Source organism: Pogona vitticeps, chromosome 2 (genome assembly GCF_051106095.1).
Source record: "Pogona vitticeps strain Pit_001003342236 chromosome 2, PviZW2.1, whole genome shotgun sequence".
In the NCBI taxonomy this organism is placed as follows: Eukaryota; Metazoa; Chordata; class Lepidosauria; order Squamata; family Agamidae; genus Pogona; species Pogona vitticeps.
This window is the reverse complement of record NC_135784.1, coordinates 44071308-44084377: the sequence shown is the minus strand read 5'-3', so window position 1 is coordinate 44084377 and position 13070 is coordinate 44071308. Positions and strand designations below refer to the sequence as shown.

Here is a 13070-nt window from a genome sequence, read left to right as displayed (position 1 = left end):
AACTCTTCCCCAATGAGTTTTCATGGCTAGGAATTCAATTCTCCTGAGTCCTGGTCTATGCATCAATTGCCAGTCCCAGGTGGTAAATCTGTTTAATAGGATTCATATGCATTCCTTTATATAAATATAGGGTCAAGAAATTCATTCAGTGGTTCTGCTAGCAAAAGAGCCATTGCTGAGACTAGCACCTGGACATCAAAAGGTTCAAACAAAGAAAAAGACAAATATTTTTGGTCTTTCAGAAGACTCCATGGTGTGGCCGTGCTTACCTTTCTATTATTTGCCCCCATTCACTGAAAACCAGATCTTTATGGATGGAACAAACTATGCATGGAAATGTATTGTTTTATCCAATGATGGGAGATCCGAATATGGATGTATGTGTGGATAGGTACATCCACAGGCAGAGAGACTATAGTTTGGTCTGACATTTCCTTTTCCTACTAAGAAGACACAAAAATATTTTTATAGAAGATAAGAACTGCTGATATGAATGCTCTTCCTTTTGGCATGATTAGCAGCTAGTTCTCTTAACAAGGTTGCATTCCTTCATAAACATGTTGCAGTTATTGTCTGAGCTTCAAGAATTGTGTTATACCTCAACAATTCGGGATTTTTGTTCTGTGGAGCTATTTACCAGCTACCCTGGAGCAAGCCCTATGATCTGACATTCTCTTCTAAAGACCAGCCTTCTAACCTTTTCTTCATTATCTTGGATTTCTCTTTGAAAGATTTCCCTGCCATTTGGAATTCTTTTACCAGCCCTTTCAATAGTAATTTTCAGATGAGAAAATCTTCACCAGGCATCACAGGCAATTTAGTTTATCAGTTACTAGTACAACATGTTGCTGGAGGCCTTTATTTTTTAAGTATTTAAGAGGTAGGCTACACTTAGCCCCATGCAGGAGAATGAAGACATTAAAAGGATGAGCTACACACGGAAGATTTTTTTTTAAAATGTAGTATTGGTATTAACACTATGGAGAGGGGGCCCTCAGAGACAAAATTTTATATAAATTTTAATTGCTTTAATTTGGTTTAATACAAAAAGTTAATGTTATATTTTGAAAAGCACAAATGTTCTCATTCAAAACATAGTTATACTGATGCCTTCACTTCTACTCCATGTAAACACTTCAGTAGATACCCACTAAGTACTCCACTTTCTATATACGTAGCACATCATTAACTATATGAAAGAGGTGAAATTATTGAGTCAATACATCTCCTGTTAGGTACTCCTCCTTTCTTCTATCTTCAACTCCTCATAATAATAACTTTTCAGGGAGTCATCTTCCTATGTTGTCTCAGGACTTCATTAGCCGCTTTCACATCCATACACAGAAAACAAGGATACCTATGGGTGAACCCAGCTTTGGTCTTCAGCAACACATCTGTTTTTTCATGACTGTACTTGAAAATTTCAGTTTTCTTATGATTTTTGTATGCAGTTTTCATTTGGACGGATGACTGAACTAAGTTATAGAAAATTTTAAATAATTTCAATTTCTTCATCGGTAAGACTAAATATAATTCTTTTGTAGATATTATTTTACTTCTCAGTGTTCAGCTCTAATCCTGCTATTGTACTATATTTTTTAACCTGCTTTAACCTTAATTCTCCATATTCTGTCATAACAGTAGGGTCATGTATAGGTTACACATTAGGACAATTAACTGGTGTGGCACATCCACTTCTTTTAGAACAATGTGTGGTTCTTCATAATCCATGCGGTCAAAGACTTTACTGTACTCTACAAATCACAGTCTGATTTTCTTCTAAAATTCTTTGGTATGCTCCAGTAGCCAACATATATTTGCTATATGACCTCTAGTGCTGCTTCCTTTTCTGAACCCAACTTGAAAATATGGCATTTCTTGGTCCATATATGGTAAAAATAAATCTTAGTTGTAAAATCTTGAGCACCATTTTGCATGTTTCCATAGGAAACTAATGCAGTGATTTTATAATTCTTGCAGTCTTTCACATTGCAGCATTTCACTTACCCCTTATTTGTACATTAAATGTTTCCAGTTTATTGTTTTGTTTTTCATATCCGCTGACACATTCTGATTAGGATTATTAATAGATTGAATGTATGTAGCTTGGAATATCTATACTGTACTGGTATCTCACCCTCTTCTAGAGATGGGCACAAACCATAGCTCAGCAGTTTGGCCCAGTTTGGCCCAGCACCCACATAGGGCATTATGCAGGCACTGTGCATTCCCCTCTCCCACTTCCTCTGCACACTCACTCAGATGAGGAAGCAGGGTGAGAAAGCTCGCAGCACTGCTCTTGAGTGAGCAGCTGCTGGAAGGGGTGGAGGAGAGAAGTGCACACTGCAGTCTGTAAGTGGGCAGGCACACCGGAGAGGCAGAGAGGGAAACATGCATTTCCTAAGGAATGGGTGAGTGTGCAGAAGAGGCAGGAGAGAGGAATGTGTGGCACCCAAACTTGGCTGAACTGCCAAATTGTGCTTCGTTTAGATCTCTACCCACATCTGATGATTTATTTCTTCTTTGAGAGTAGGTTTGTTTTCTAAAACTGCAGATTCTTTATCTTTCTTTTTTATTTCACTTTAATTTATAAATTGAAACTTCTTCACCAAAAGACTGTTTACCAAAATAACCTACTGTATTATCTTTCCTCTCTTCTATATACTGTAGTTCTTCAGCATATGATTTCCATCTTCTCTTTATTTCATCTTGGCTAAATAATATATTGCCATGTTAATTTCAGGAGTCCTAATCCTGGTTTAAATTTCTCTTGGATTCCTTGGTTCTTAAGAAGGAGATCTTCTGTTGCTCTTGCTTTTATTAGTCCCTAAAACCTGATTTACCTTAAATTTAGCAATGGCCTTATACCAATCTTTGAAAACCTCGTTTGTTGTTTATAAGCATATCTTTTAACTCAGACTAATATACTCAAGATTTTAAGTTAATTGGAATTCTGAAAAAACATTGAAAGGTACAGGGTGATAAATATTTCTGGGCAAGCAGAAAATTCAGAATCATATTCCTGTTGGGATAACATTTTTTTTCCTTTTGGTGAGTTGAGTATTCCATATATCTCTTTCTGATTGTGCTCAATGGACCACAGTGGGAGGAACTACTCTGCTATCTCCCTTTCCTTTCCGCTTTTTACAAATGAAGTCATCTGAATTCACCAACTCAAAAACCAAAAAACAAAGCTGGCATTTCCTTCTCTGTTTCCGGTGGTGCTGTGAATGGGACAGGCCCATATATTTTCCCAGGAGTGAAAAATAATTCACTCCATCTGCTCGTTATTCATACAGACAGCGCATTAATAACATGGGACCCTGAGATATCTTCTTATCTAGGCCGGAGCGCAGCTAGAGGATGAGAAGCTGACTCTTTGGATTTAAAATAACATTTTCCCTTCTTTCTGTAGAAATAAGAATTGATTGAAAGTACTTTTAAGGAGCTGAGAGAAAAAGAGAGGAAAACTGTTCTTTGATACCATCTAAAGTACATATTAGATAAATAGAAAACTATTGGCTTTTTGACTGTGAACAATTTTCACTTGATTCAAGAGATGATATAAAGGAGTACTGTGCGTAATACCAAGTATTTAATAAAAGTCTCCACAAAGCCCGTTGGAGCCCAACATACAGCTTCCTGTTAACCCCAGTGAGTTAAATCAACTACATGACTAGAAATATCACACACTTGCCAGGAAAAATTAGGCACAGTTGTTTCATCTTTGTAGAAAAATAAAACCTCTTTCTCTCTCTCTGAGGTTACACAACAACTAGGATAATAGTGGGCTGCTTTCTTTAGGGACTGGGAGCAGGCAGTCTTCCAGGATTGTCAGATCCCATGGCATCAGCACATGGATGTCTCTGGAAACTTCAGTGCTTTCTCAGGTCTTCTGGCAAGAAGACAATTCAAAGGACAAGCAGTTCTGGAGTAGAAAGGACGGGGGGGGGGGCGGCAGAAATGACAATGCAAAGCGTGCAGCTGATATACTTCCCCATAGTGCTTAAAACTGTCTCTGGGCAGTTTACAATTTAATTATGCAGGCTCCACATTGCTCTCCTAGCAAGCTGGGTTTACCAACTTCGGAAGGCTCAGTCAGTCTTGAGCTGGCTACCTGAGCCCAGGATCAAACTCAGGGTCATGAGCAGAGTCTTCACAGCCATACTGCAGTTTACCCACTGCACCACAAGGCTCAACAATGAGAACTTCTGATTTTATTGTATGCTTTTGCTTTAATTCCTGGATGTCCGTCCCAGCTTTGTCCCCACTCCCAGAAGGGCCCAGGGCTCATGGGGTCATGTAGATGTGTTAAACACATAGTGTTTACATATTATGTAATGTGGAGTATGCACATTGACTTATCACTCTCTCTTACACTTGGACTCACGTGCATCTTTCCGTCCATATCCACCCAATGCCATCCAGCAGCAGTAAGGAAATGCAATTAAAATAGCTCAAGTTATAGATGCAGCATGTCACATTTCCAAGGAAAACTGCTTTAAAGAGCAGCATTTGTGATAAAATGTTGCACTGTCTTAGAGCAACATTTAAGCTTGATGTCTTATCAACAACTTGACAGTACTGGACATAAAGATACGTCAGCGTATCTTTATTTTAAATATTTAGTTATCTTTCATGTTTACCAATAAGCATGCATACAACAATAAAGTATTGATAATATAAAAAACCTCTATTTTCAACAAGGATCTTAAATTTAATATCATAGCTACAGAACATTCTCTAACAACAAGGTATATGTAGTTCCATAATGAGCTCCATACTTTCTCCTCCTTTTATTTCATGTAGAAAACAATTACTGGAACGAGAATCAAAAGCATTACAAAAGACCTAACTCATGGGTAGAAGCCTCCATGCTGCACAATCAAAAACACAGATGATTCCAAAACCCAGTTTATTCCATGCCTCAAGGTGGCCAATCTGTTAAGGTTAATTTGACTTCTCTGGAAATGCAATAATGGCATATTAACATACTTTGTAATTTTTCTTTCGCCCCTATGCTACCTAATGTTAAATCCAATAGTTAATCCAGACCTGACAGTTACCACCTTGATAGTAACTAATGAAAATTGTGACAAACCCTGGAAAATGTGACTTTTCAGATAATTACATCTCACTATTTGGAAGTCCTTAACACTATTTATGGGGGAAAGTGGTACAATGTGAAATATTTCTGCAATCACTGGAGAGGAACTTTATGTGATTTATAATGTATTTAGAGCTGTGTAGGCTAAAGGGGAAGTAACGGTTTCATTCAGCAAATCTGTAGTAATCTCATTGTTGCATGATCACAGAAGGGTTCCACATGAACAGATAGACATCTAGCCATGAGGCTCATGAGCAACATCAAAAAGCAGAGTTGAGTAACATCAATTTAGCACTCCAAAACATAATTTAAAATTCATCTGCCCTGAATGATATTTTAATGGAATTATCACTGCATGAGAGTCCAGTGATGTAGTTGTGCTGGCAAGTCAACATTCTACAAGGCAATTCTAGAAATGGGAGCAGCCAAAACAAAAAAATTGTAGGTTTGAAACTGGCCTTCAAATCAGCAACAAATTTGGCACAGGAAAAGTAGATGGTCTACTCTTGCTCTGTGCCAGATTTGGAGAAGACTGGGCATTCTTTTGGCTCATGCTTTCTTAAAAAGTAAAATTGCTTTCCTCTCCCCTGTTCAGAAACAAGCAATGTTATGCAGTATGTCCTTGGATTTAAGACAGATCACATAAGTTGAAAAGATCAATCTTGCTTATCTTGAAAGAAAATGATTAGCCCTAACTACATTTTTAACTTGGAAAGAAACCAGGCTGCAAGGCTAAAATACTGAGCCTCAGAAAAGGCCTTTCAGAAGGATAAAGCAGTGACCCCATTGTAAACTGAGTATGCTCAGAACCTGCTTATCCCCATGACTGTTCCAAAGTAGATACATTGTTACAACTTTGTGACCTGAAAAGGGGAATGTTTGGAGGTAATGAAAGGTCACAGAAAAAGTCAAAAGACAAGTTTTCTTCGAAGAGTCAAAAAACCTGGCTTGCTTTAAATAAACTAATAGCATTACAGTACTGTGGATAGGGACATTTTTCCATATATCTCCAGGTAATTAGCACAAAGTTTGTGAGGGTTTTGGAAGAGATAGCTGTTTTAGTCTGTCCTAGGATATCAGGCAAAAACAAAAACAAGAAAGACAAAAGACAAAAATGTTGTGGCACATTAAAGACTAACTGCTATAGTTTAAGCTTGGACAAGTCCACTTCTTCAAGGAACCACATTCAAAGTAGTTCTGCATTGCAAATGCACAGAGAAATCATTTTTGTCCAACTCTGAGTTAATATTTCTGAAACCAGGCTCCCAACACCAGTCTTCTGAGGGAAATCAGCTCCAGATATGAACTTTTGACCTTCTCCATCAGGGCTCAATCAGCTGACTCACATGAGAACTTTTTAACTCCTTCCTGGCCAAACAGATGTTGGTGCTGGGAAAGGGATTCTGTGCCAGGTTGTAAAAATGTTTAAAAATGTGTAAAAATGTTTAAACAAATATTCAGAAGCTCACTTATTTAAGCTGTGAAACTGCTGGTTTGTTGGGGTTTTCTCCCCCAACCATTCCATTTGGCTTGTCACTATACAATTGTCTAGCAATTAAGAAAAGCAAGCTGAAGATGTTATGTTCCATCCAGTCACTTCTGATGTGTGTTGGCTATATGTGTTAATGATCTCCAAAATGTCTTATCGTTAACAGCTCTGCTCAGATCTTACAAACCAATAACATCTCATGTTAGGTTATTCTCTCATCCTGCTGCTCCTTCTTCCTAACAATATTGTGTTTTCCAGTCAGTCCTGCTCAAATCTTGCAAACTTACAGCTATGGCTTCCTCTGTTGAGATAATCTACCTCATGTTAGGTCTTTCTCTCTTTATACAGCCCACCCCCAATTTTTCCCCAGCATATTGTCTTTTCTGGTCAGTTCTGTATTCTCATTATGTGTGCATTGTAGGACGGCCCCATTGTTATTGATAAGTCAGGGACAAAAATCAACGCCCTTGAAATATATTGTCAGAGGCAAGCCTTACCAATAAGTTGATTTTTGTCCCTGACTTTCTTCACAGTCTTTCTTTCACATAGTATAGATGATTTTGACCTTGGTTTCCACTGACAGTCATTGATAATTCCCATCTCTCCCTTTTTTATATTTCAAAAGGTGAGGAGACAGCTTTGGAAAACATCCACACAACATGTTCATGGAGGTTTTGGTCCAATATATACTAGCTTTTCTTCTTCAGTTTGCCTACCGTTTCATTATGTCCTTCAAAATATTTTGACAGAGAGGCCCACAGCAATATGGTCTTGCTTTTGTCCTCCCTGAGCAACAAGAGTATAGATCACATGCTCATTTTCTGGGGTCCTCTAGCACTGGATACTTCTACCATTCATACTTGTTGAAAAACAGGCCCGACAATTGCTTTGTGTGCTTGGGTGAGAAATGGTTGACTGATGAAAAAAAGGAGACAGCTTCTGAGATTTTCCTTGCATGATGACACTTTGTGAATGGTAGTGAGTAGACATGGACACATTGTATTTATTTCTCTGGAGGAATGCCCCAATCCCACCCCCTAGAAGTCACCGGTTCACTTACTGGGTTCAGCATATGTTACGCCGGTTCACTTGGCTTTGTAGTCATCATTGTCGTACCAATCTTGGAAGGAGCCTGGCTGGTCCTTCCCCACCTCCCAGCACAGCTGACCACTTCAGCGTGGAGGCAAGATGGAGAATCTCCCTGCTCAGCCAATGAGTGGTCAGCTGCATGGGAGAAAGGGAAGGGCCAGCTGGGCTCCTTCCAGGATTGGCATGACAATGATGACAGAACTGAGCGCCCCACGTTCCAGGGAAACTAATACAAAGTGTCCATGTCTAGTAGTGAGCATAAGAGGATATCTTGTAGACGAGTGATCCCCAACCTTGGGCCTCCAGATGTTCTTGAACTACAACTCCCAGAAGCCTTCACCACTGCCTCTGCTGGCCAGGATTTCTGGGAGTTGAAGTCCAAGAACATCTGGAAGCCCAAGGTTGGGGACCACTGTTGTAGACCATCTTGACTACTGCCATGGGTGCTCCCAACATTAAGACCATCCTTTTCCATATAAAATTTGGCCTTCTTTTTCATGCTGGCAATGCATGCTGCACAATATAGTGCAGCAATGTTGGGCCACTATCTGGCATTCTGAATCATGGTCAGAGAAACACAACATCCCACTTTCATAAAGCACGGTTTTTTGAGAACTAAATTTTAATCTAGATGCCATTAAGATATTATCCAACTCTGCTTTCATATTTTTTACAGGTAGACCTATGGGCTACACACACAGAAACGGACACAGACACACACACATACAGATCTCTTGGAAAGAAACAGATGAAAGCCTGGATCTTGGAAAAATCAGGAGAAAATATGTGAGGAAATTGCATTGCTCTCCTAAACGCACACTTACTTCATCCAGTTATTCAAGTATTTACACAACATTCATTACGTGGCTGAAATTGCTGAACTGGCTTGCACCTAATTCTAAAACACATTAATTAAATCTCATCCACTAGAGCCACCTGAATCGTTAATGTATCGACACAAACAAAGAAGCAGCGGCACAAAGAGATAACTTGGAAAATAAAAGCAGTAACCATACACACATTATTCAAGATCTGGGGATGGGATCAACATTCAGCAGCAATGCTTGCCTATGAACAAGCCAACTTTACACAGTGACTAGACAAACAAGTGCCAAGAAACAAGCAAACACTTGTATACATTGTATAACTCTCACGGAATGCCACATATACTTTTTTTTCCCAGTTTAGAAACATTTTGCCCTAAAAGAAACATCATGAAAAGCGCAAAGGTGATGACTCAAAGGTCTATCTGGATCAATGCTCATTTGGAAGTACTGTATATGTATGGACAAGTTTTCTTTCCTGTTTTGAACAATGCTCCGTGTCAACGGTAGGCAACATAATATCCTATCAACATTTTGCATGATTAGCTTCTACCCATCTCAGCTGGCATTTCTTCAACTTCAGCCCCAAGAATTCATGAGGAATTCCTTCAGCCAGAATTCTGAGGACTTCATGCTTTATATTTATGTATTATTAAAATTTGTATACAGTATGACCACCATGTCTACAGGATTAGCAACCACAGTTTCACTTATCCATTGCCTGGAAAAACAACAACTAAAAAAAAAACCTGTTCCCGAGGTATATTACAAAGACTGACCAATAGATGGAACTGGGCTATGCTACATAGTATAGGCATCCTTCAGTCTCGAAAGACTATGGTAACATGCTCTGAATCGAGGAGTGTCCTCTCCAGAGCATGAAGCCCGGGTAAGGTAATATGGAGGATAGGCTGTTACCCAAACAGCAGATCCCCCCTCTCCACATTGCTGAAATTGTCCAATGGAAAGGCAAGAGCCAATGCAACTGGTTCCAGCAATGTCGCAGGAGTTGGCAGAACGACACATGCTGCCTTCGGGACTCCAGCTCCGGATTTTGCCTCGAGGTTAACTCCTGAAGCCTTTTCCATGAGTGGATATAGCCACAAGGAAGTGGAGGTTTGAAATCGGAGCTTAAGGGAAATGCATTCTTGGCCTGATGTCTCCAAGAGAAGCAGCTTCCAGCGAAATGGAGATGCTACATTTACAGAGGCGGGCAAGCAGCAGTTGCTGGATTCAGGGAAGCCTCTCCTGTGAGCAAAGGGCAGGGAATCCAGTCCTGGGCCAGGACCCCCTCTCTCATGGATACCAAAGAAACTGGAAGTGAGTGCTTCACTTATCCACTATTTCAAGCATCTGCGGCGGTTTGGAACTATATCCCCCGTGGATACCACAGCCGTACCATATTACATACTGCACATTTATATTATATTATATATTATATGTTGCTCTATCCAATGTAGGGAGAATTGCATACATTTGATAGGGAATTGTACACTCACACCATAATATACATAGAAACTCTGACTCAGAGCCTGACCACACAGACAAAAAATGCAGGAAATACTATGAATTTGTGGTGCACTGATGTATTTTTTTGTTGTTGTGGATCACACGATGTAAAGGGGCATGTGAATGAGAAGTTCCCCACCCAAATCCAAAGTTTCTCCCCATCCGTAGGCCTCTGCTTTTTAAAAAACTGAATAGATCAGAATCAAAGAAGAGAAAAGGGAAAACCAGCGGTGTGCAGATGCACACACACACACACACACACCTTCTTCCTCACTTCTTGCTTCATGATAAATGAGAAACTGTGCCTGCACACACACACATGGACACACATCCTTAACCACCAAATCAGTGGCTAATTTCCTTTCTCTCTGCCCAAAGAATATGAAAAACAATCTTGACCTCTACCTAACCCATCATTTAAAAAAATGTATGGGTAACCTATTTTATCTATACTGTTTTAGCTATCTTGAAATGTTTTACTTGCTTCCATTTATTTTAAATATTACATGTATGTATCTTATTGGGTCAGAGACCGCAAATAAAGATTAATTGATTGATTGATTGACGCACATCCTTTCCCCCCTCAACTCTTTTTTTCCTTACAGTTTGTATGTCCTGGAGGGAAGGAATCCAGTACTTTGCAAAGTCCAGTCAGAAATATTTTTATCCCACCCCCTGCACTTTAAATTGATTTAATAAGCAGCACACTTATTTACTTGAGGAAAGAAGATTGGGACACCTTTCTGGAGTTTAAGTCTGCTGGACCTCTCAGCAGCTTTTGAAACCATCAACCATAGTATCCTTCTGGACCATCTCTCTTGGATGGGTCTTGGAGGCACTATTTTACAATGACTTTGATCCTCTCTGGAAGGGAGATGGTGCTAGGAGCCTCCTGTTAAATACCCTGACCATTGGCCTTCCCCAAGGTTCTGTTTTGTCCCTCAAGCTCTGTAGCATCTACATGAAACTGCTGGGAGAGGTTGACACTCAACTCTATCTCTCCTTTCCATCCAATTCAAAGTAAGCTGTCTTGGTTCTACACTAGTACCTGATATCACTAATGGGCTGGATGAAGGCAATCAAACTGAAACTTAAGCCAGACAAGACAGAGGTGCTCCTGTTGAACCAGAAGGCAGATAGGGAACAGGGATGCAACCTGTGCTGGATGGGGTTACACCCCCCCCCCCGAAAACTCCGGTTCACACCTTGGGTGTACTCCTGAATTCATGCATCTGAGGCTGTGACTACATAGCAAGGGGAATTTAATTTCGCCTGCCTGGATGCCCAGGTTTCAGCCATGGCCAGGAGTGTGTTTGCACAGTTAAAACTGGTGAGCTAGCTGCGTCCTTTCTTTGAGATGTCTGATTTGGCTATAGTGATGCATGCCTTAGTTACATTTCACTTTGATTACTGTAATGTACTCTACATGGGGCCACTTTTGAAGATGGTTTGAAGACAGCAGCTGGTTCAAAATGCAATAGCCAGACTGCTGACTGGGGCCAGTTATAGCGAGCATATAAAGCTCCTGTTACAACAACTGCACTGGCTACTAGTCCGTTTCTGGGTCCCATTCAAAGTGCTGGTCATTAACTAAAAAGGTCTATACGGTTTGTGCCCAGGCTACCTGAAGGACCGTATCTCCCCATATGAACTTTCTCAGTGCTTAAGCTCATAAGAGGACCCTCCTCTTGGTCCCATTGTTACTACAGGCACCGTTGATGGGGACATGAGAGGGGGGCTTCTCTGTGGGTGCTCCCAGGTTACGGAATGCTCTCCCTCGGGAGGTTAGGCTGGCTTCCTCCCTTTTAACTTTCTGACAGCTGAAGGCCCACCTTTTCAGGCAGGTGTTTAAATAATCATGATTGAGTCCCTGAATCTTTTTTTTTCTTAAGACAGTTTTTCATGTTTTACCTATTTTTAATTATTCAGTTGTATTTTAATCAGTTTTATAGTTTAATGGTTTTTAATGTATCTTACTGTGTTTGTAATTCTATTCCTTTTAATACTGTGAGCCTACTTGATTCCCATTATCGGGAGAAAGGTGGCCTATGGATAAGTTAAATAAATTAATAAGAGTCCCCTCCTGGCTTGCTCTTCAATTTTTTTATTTTTATTTTTTCTTGACAAGTAAAGGAAAAGCCTGTTGTGTGTTTTTACAGCTCACAACAAAGCTAACTATATTACACAGCCTTGATCACAAACTATCTCATTGTGTTAGGCAGTTGGCTTTTGACTGCACCACCGGCTGGTTTACTTGGGGGGGGGGGAAGGCTCGCCCCCCCCTCCTTGTGTGGCTAGTTAAGGTGGAGAAAACTGGGAAAACCTGAATTCCCTAGTGCAACGTCACAGCTAATGAATGCGAGCGAAATTAAATTCCCCTTGCTGTGTAGTCACGAGTAGGTGCATAAATATGCAATCATTGTTGTTAAATAAGGGAAACTGGTTTCAATCATTCTCCAAAGAAATCAACCGTTCATTGTCAACTTTTGGAGCCCAAACATTTGAAATCACACTGCATTTGCTTTCTACACTGTGATTTTAGGAAATAAAAACTGGCAAGGAAGGAACTGACAATTTTTGAATTCAACAGTTTCTGGATGTGTGTGATTCTTGTTTGTCACACTCATCAGTTTTTATTCATTATTAAGTAATTAATTCTATATGTGTGTATACCGCCTCATTAGTGCAGGGCGTTATTCTGCTTCTTTCCTCAGAGCTTGGAAATGGTGCTTTTTAAAACTGGCTGTAAAGTGAGCACAGCTGGCTGGATCAACTCAGTGGTTTAGGTATCTGGCAACAGAGTCGGAGGTTGAGAGTTTGATTCTCCACTCTGCCTCCAGCAGGTAGAGCCAGTGTGTGTGTCCCTGGGCAGGCAGAACAGTCCCAGGGAACCCCCAGAAGAGAGGAATAATAAACCACTTCTGAGGATTTCCTACCTAGAAGACTCTGAAAAGGACCACCATAAGTCAGAATTAACTTGATGTCACATGAATATCATTATTATTAAAGTAAGAATACTCAGAATTGCAATTTGACTATTCAATGTTCTTCA

General features: G+C 40.1%; 1 protein-coding gene across 2 annotated transcripts in view; it reads right to left on the bottom strand.

The window, feature by feature from the left end:
* Positions 1-13070, bottom strand: part of TAFA1 (TAFA chemokine like family member 1) — a 469070-nt gene that overhangs the window by 45836 nt on the left and 410164 nt on the right. The window lies entirely within an intron of this gene.